This window comes from Pinus tabuliformis, chromosome 3_2 (assembly GCF_031772625.1).
Source record: "Pinus tabuliformis cultivar Carrire ecotype Pingquan chromosome 3_2, CPIR1, whole genome shotgun sequence".
NCBI lineage: Eukaryota > Viridiplantae > Streptophyta > Pinopsida > Pinales > Pinaceae > Pinus > Pinus tabuliformis.
The window spans coordinates 1,181,416,618-1,181,422,617 of NC_142302.1; positions in this window are offsets into that span (position 1 = coordinate 1,181,416,618).

Below are 6,000 nucleotides of genomic sequence, written 5' to 3' on the forward strand. Positions count from 1 at the left end.
CACATGAGCAGAGATTGAGTAGAAATGAAAACTCATCTCTAGAACATGCCTTTAAGACCCAGATGTTCTTTGGAAAAGGAAGAGATCAAGGCAGAGGAAACAAGAGAGGAAGAGGCAGAAGCCAAAACAGAGGTGGAAGAAACAATCCAGCAAATGCTCAAGGAAGAGGCAGCAATCCAAATCAGAACCAAGGCCAAGGAAGCAACCAACCAAGTGGAAAACATCATGCTCAAGGACAAAAGTATGATAAATCCAATGTCCAATGTCACTATTGTAAAAAATATGGGCATTACGCAAATGAATGTAGGAAGAAGCAACATGATATGAGTAACAGAACTAGTGCAAATTTCACTAGAGAAAATATCAGCCAAGATAATTTGTTTTTAGCCTATAATATGACTGAAGCAAAGAGTGAAGATGTATGGTTTCTAGACTCCGGTTGCAATAAGCATATGACAGGAAACATAGCCCTGTTTTCTATGTTAGATCAGAGTGTGAAGTCACAAGTCACACTAGGGACTGATAATAAATTTTCTGTTGTGGGAAAAGGTGAAGTAAATGTCTTAACAAAAAAAGGTGAAAAGAAAACCATAGCAGATGTTTATTATGTTCCTGGAATGAAATGTAACCTCTTAAGTATTGGACAACTTATTCAAAAGGGGTACAATGTTTTCTTTGTGGATGATGTATGCATCATCATGGATAAAACACCCAACAAACAATGTATCGCTGAAGTGAAGATGAGAAGGAACATGATGTTTCCTCTCAAAATGAAAGCAAATTTAAAAAATGGAGAAGAAATAGCAGCAGTGACACAAGAGGCTTTCCAAAGCGAACCAAAGGATGAAAATTGGTTGTAGCACTTAAGATTTGGACATCTCAACTTTGGAGGTCTTAACTTGTTGAATAGAAAAGGAATGGTAATAGGATTACCATTGATATAGAAACCAGATAGCCTTTGTGAAGGTTGTATCTTGGGGAAACAACACAGAGAAAGTTTTCCATCTGGGAAAAGCATAAGGGCAAAAACACCTTTAGAGATTGTCCACTCAGATTTATGTGGACCGATGCAAACTCCATCACTTGCAAATAGCCACTATATACTAACATTTATTGATGATTTTACTAGAAAAACTTGGGTTTATTTCCTGAAGAACAAAAGTGAAGTGTTTGAAAAAAATTTCAATTTCAAAGCACTTGTAGAAAACCAAAGTAGGCTGCATATCAAAGTTCTAAGAACTGATAGAGGAGGTGAGTATATCTCCAAAGAATTTCTACATTTTTGTAGAGAAAATGGAATTCATAAGAAGTTTACCACTAGGTACACTCCGCAGCAAAATGGAGTTGCCGAAAGGAAGAATAGGACAATCATGGATATGGCGAGGAGTATGTTAAAGGCAAAGCATTTGCCAAATGATTATTGGGCTAAAGCTGTACACTGTGCAGCGTACATTTTGAATAGATGCCCTACAAAAGCAGTCATGAACAGAGTGCCGGAATAAGCATAGAGTGGGACAAAGCAAGGAGTCACCCATATGAAAGTTTTTGGATAAGTGGCTTATGCACACATTCCAGATCAACTAAGGAAGAAGTTGGACAGCAAAGGGGAGAAATGTATTTTCATTGGATACAGTGAGGAATCCAAAACTTATAGGTTGTATAACCCATCCACCAAGAAGCTTATTGTGAGTAGAGATGTTCAGTTCATTGAGGAGGAAGCTTGGGATGGAAGCATAGAGAAAACAGTGAATGTTAAAAACTCTTTGTCACATGATGAAGATGATGAGGAGATGGCTGAAATACATCCCCAAACAGCAGCACCAACACAAGGGTAGCAAGAGACACCCTTGAGGAGAAATGAAAGTGCTTCTCCAAGCACACCACAAGGAGGAAATTCAAGTGCTTCTTCAAGCACTTGTACACCAAATGAAAGAGGTAAGAAGTTCATAAATTTAAGTGACATTTATGAACAAGAGGTAGCAAATGAAGGTATGAACTCTTTGTTTGCTTTATATTGTCATGTTGATAACCCTGTTCATTTCGAAGAAGCAATTAAGGTTAGGAAATGGATAGAAGCTATGGATGAGGAGATCAAAGCCATAGAAAGAAACAAGACATGCGATTTAGTTGAACTACCAAAAGGAAAGGAAGTCATTGGAGTTAAATGGGTCTACAAGACCAAGAGTAATGCTGAAGGAAAAATAGAAAGACACAAGGCAAGGTTGGTTGTCAAAGGATATAAGCAGTAGTATGGGAGAGACTATGAGGAAACTTTTGCACCGGTTGCTAGAATGGAAACAATGAGAGCAGTGTTGTCCATAGCAACACAAAACAAGTAGAAAGTTTACCAAATGGATGTGAAGTCAGCATTCCTAAATGGAGTGTTAATAGAAGAGGTTTACATTGAACAACCTCTAGGCTATGAAAAGAAAGGCCAAGAGCACAAAGTGTGCAGATTGAAGAAAGCTCTTTATGGGAGTAGTTTTGTTATGACTAAAAGGTAAAACGTATTTTTTATGCCTTTTTTGTATTGTTGAATATGTAATGAAAACCCAATACGTTGCAGTGCGAATGAAAAAAAGAGGGCAATACATAGCAGCGTGAATGTATTTTTTTTTGTTGAGGATGAAACTCAATATGCAGCAACGCGCGAATGAAGAAAAATAATTTTACACACAGCAGTGTAAAATTTGCAAGCAAAAAGACAGAGTATTTTTTTTTTGTAATGCACAGCAGTGCAAAAACAGTGTGTTAATTTTTAAGCAGGGACAGAGTGAAATTTTTTTTTGGAACTACATCTGAAGAGTTCTTGGTGTAATCCCTCTGTTGGAGGAAGAATTTTGTAACAATCACTATTGTTAATGAATGAAAAGTTTTTTTTGGTGTGTGAAAAACTCTATTTCCTGTGTTAAAAATAGAGCATTATTCTCTGTTCATTTTTGTTTGGAATTATCTAAAATTCTCAACATGGTATCAGAGCCTGTCCAGGGTTTTTGAAGGTGTCAAAGAAGCTGAAGGAAGGATTTCTTGCTGCAGCAGCTTCTCCAGCAGAGTGAAGACTTAGTCAAGAAAGAATCCAAGGTATTTCTCAAGTTAGTTTGCTGTGTTACTGTTGAGGACAGTCAGCTATTTTAAATACACAGTCAAGTATTTTGAAGCATAGTTAAGAGTGCAAGAATGGCTGGAGCCAACACTAGCATGGGTATCTGTAATACTCAACTCCCACAATTTAATGGGAAAAACTATGACTATTGGGCAATAACTATGAGAGCTTTGCTTGCTTCCCAAGACTTATGGGAATTTGTTGAGGATGGTTTTGAAGAACCAGCAGATGAAAATGAGTTTAATAATTTAACTTAGGCAGAGAAAGATCTGTTGAAGAGCAATAAGAAAAAGGATTCTAAAGCTCTCTACTTTTTGTATCAAGCAATGCATGAGAGTGTGTTTCCAAGGATAGCAGCAGCTAAGAGATCCAAAGAAGCATGGGAAACTTTCAAGATAGCCTATCAAGGCATGGAGAAAGTGAAGACAACAAAACTATAGTTGCTAAGAAGAGATTTTGAGAATCTCTGCATGAAGCAGTCAGATAATATTGACTCATTCTTCACACATGTGATTGGTCTGGTCACACAGATAAGGTCTCATGAAGAGATTCTTGAAGAAAGGAGGATTGTGAAGAAACTATTGAGGATCCTACCCTCAAGGTTCGATGTGATTGTCACCACCATAGAAGAGACAAACGATCTCACAAACTTCTCAATTGATGAACTACATGCATCACTGATAACACATGAGCAGAGATTGAGTAGAAATGAAAACTCATCTCTAGAACATGCCTTTAAGACCCAGATGTTCTTTGGAAGAGGAAGAGGTCAAGGCAGAGGAAACAAGAGAGGAAGAGGAAGAAGCCAAAACAGAGGTGGAAGAAACAGTCCAGCAAATGCTCAAGGAAGAGGCAGCAATCCAAATCAGAACCAAGGCCAAGGAAGCAACCAACCAAGTGGACAACATCATGCTCAAGGACAAAAGTATGATAAATCCAATGTCCAATGTCACTATTGTAAAAAATATGGGCATTACGCAAATGAATGTAGGAAGAAGCAGCATGATATGAGTAACAGAACTAGTGCAAATTTCACTAGAGAAAATATCAGCCAAGATAATTTGTTTTTAGCCTATAATATGACTGAAGCAAAGAGTGAAGATGTATGGTTTCTAGACTCCGGTTGCAGTAAGCATATGACAGGAAACATAGCCCTGTTTTCTATGTTAGATCAGAGTGTGAAGTCACAAGTCACACTAGGAACTGATAATAAATTTTCTGTTGTGGGAAAAGGTGAAGTAAATGTCTTAACGAAGAAAGGTGAAAAGAAAACCATAGCAGATGTTTATTATGTTCCTGGAATGAAATGTAACCTCCTAAGTATTGGACAACTTATTCAAAAGGGGTACAATGTTTTCTTTGTGGATGATGTATGCATCATCATGGATAAAACACCCAACAAACAATGTATCGCTGAAGTGAAGATGAGAAGGAACATGATGTTTCCTCTCAAAATGAAAGCAAATTTAAAAAATGGAGAAGAAATAGCAGCAGTGACACAAGAGGCTTTCCAAAGCGAACCAAAGGATGAAAATTGGTTGTAGCACTTGAGATTTGGACATCTCAACTTTGGAGGTCTTAACTTGTTGAATAGAAAAGGAATGGTAACAAGATTACCATTGATAGAGAAACCAGATAGCCTTTGTGAAGGTTGTATCTTGGGGAAACAACACAGAGAAAGTTTTCCATCTGGGAAAAGCATAAGGGCAAAAGCACCTTTAGAGATTGTCCACTCAGATTTATGTGGACCAATGCAAACTCCATCACTTGCAAACAGCCACTATATACTAACATTTATTGATGATTTTACTAGAAAAACTTGGGTTTATTTCCTGAAGAACAAAAGTGAAGTGTTTGAAAAAAATTTCAATTTCAAAGCACTTGTAGAAAACCAAAGCAGGCTGCATATCAAAGTTCTAAGAAATGATAGAGGAGGTGAGTATATCTCCAAAGAATTTCTACATTTTTGTAGAGAAAATGGAATTCATAAGAAGTTTACCACTAGGTACACTCCGCAGCAAAATGGAGTTGCCGAAAGGAAGAATAGGACAATCATGGATATGGCGAGGAGTATGTTAAAGGCAAAGCATTTGCCAAATGATTATTGGGCTAACACTGTACACTATGCAGCGTACATTTTGAATAGATGCCCTACAAAAGCAGTCATGAACAGTGCCGGAATAAGCATAGAGTGGGACAAAGCAAGGAGTCACCCATATGAAAGTTTTTGGATAAGTGGCTTATGCACACATTCCAGATCAACTAAGGAAGAAGTTGGACAGCAAAGGGGAGAAATGTATTTTCATTGGATACAGTGAGGAATCCAAAACTTATAGGTTGTATAACCCATCCACCAAGAAGCTTATTGTGAGTAGAGATGTTCAGTTCATTGAGGAGGAAGCTTGGGATGGAAGCATAGAGAAAACAGTGAATGTTAAAAACTCTTTGTCACATGATGAAGATGATGAGGAGATCGCTGAAATACATCCCCAAACAGCAGCACCAACACAAGGGCAGCAAGAGACACCCTTGAGGAGAAATGAAAGTGCTTCTCCAAGCACACCACAAGGAGGAAATTCAAGTGCTTCTTCAAGCACTTGTACACCAAATGAAAGAGGTAAGAAGTTCAGAAATGTAAGTGACATTTATGAATAAGAGGTAGCAAATGAAGGTATGAACTCTTTGTTTGCTTTATATTGTCATGTTGATAACCCTGTTCATTTCGAAGAAGCAATTAAGGTTAGGAAATGGATAGAAGCTATGGATGAGGAGATCAAAGCCATAGAAAGAAACAAGACATGGGATTTAGTTGAACTACCAAAAGGAAAGGAAGTCATTGGAATTAAATGGGTCTACAAGACCAAGAGTAATGCTGAAGGAAAAATAGAAAGACACAA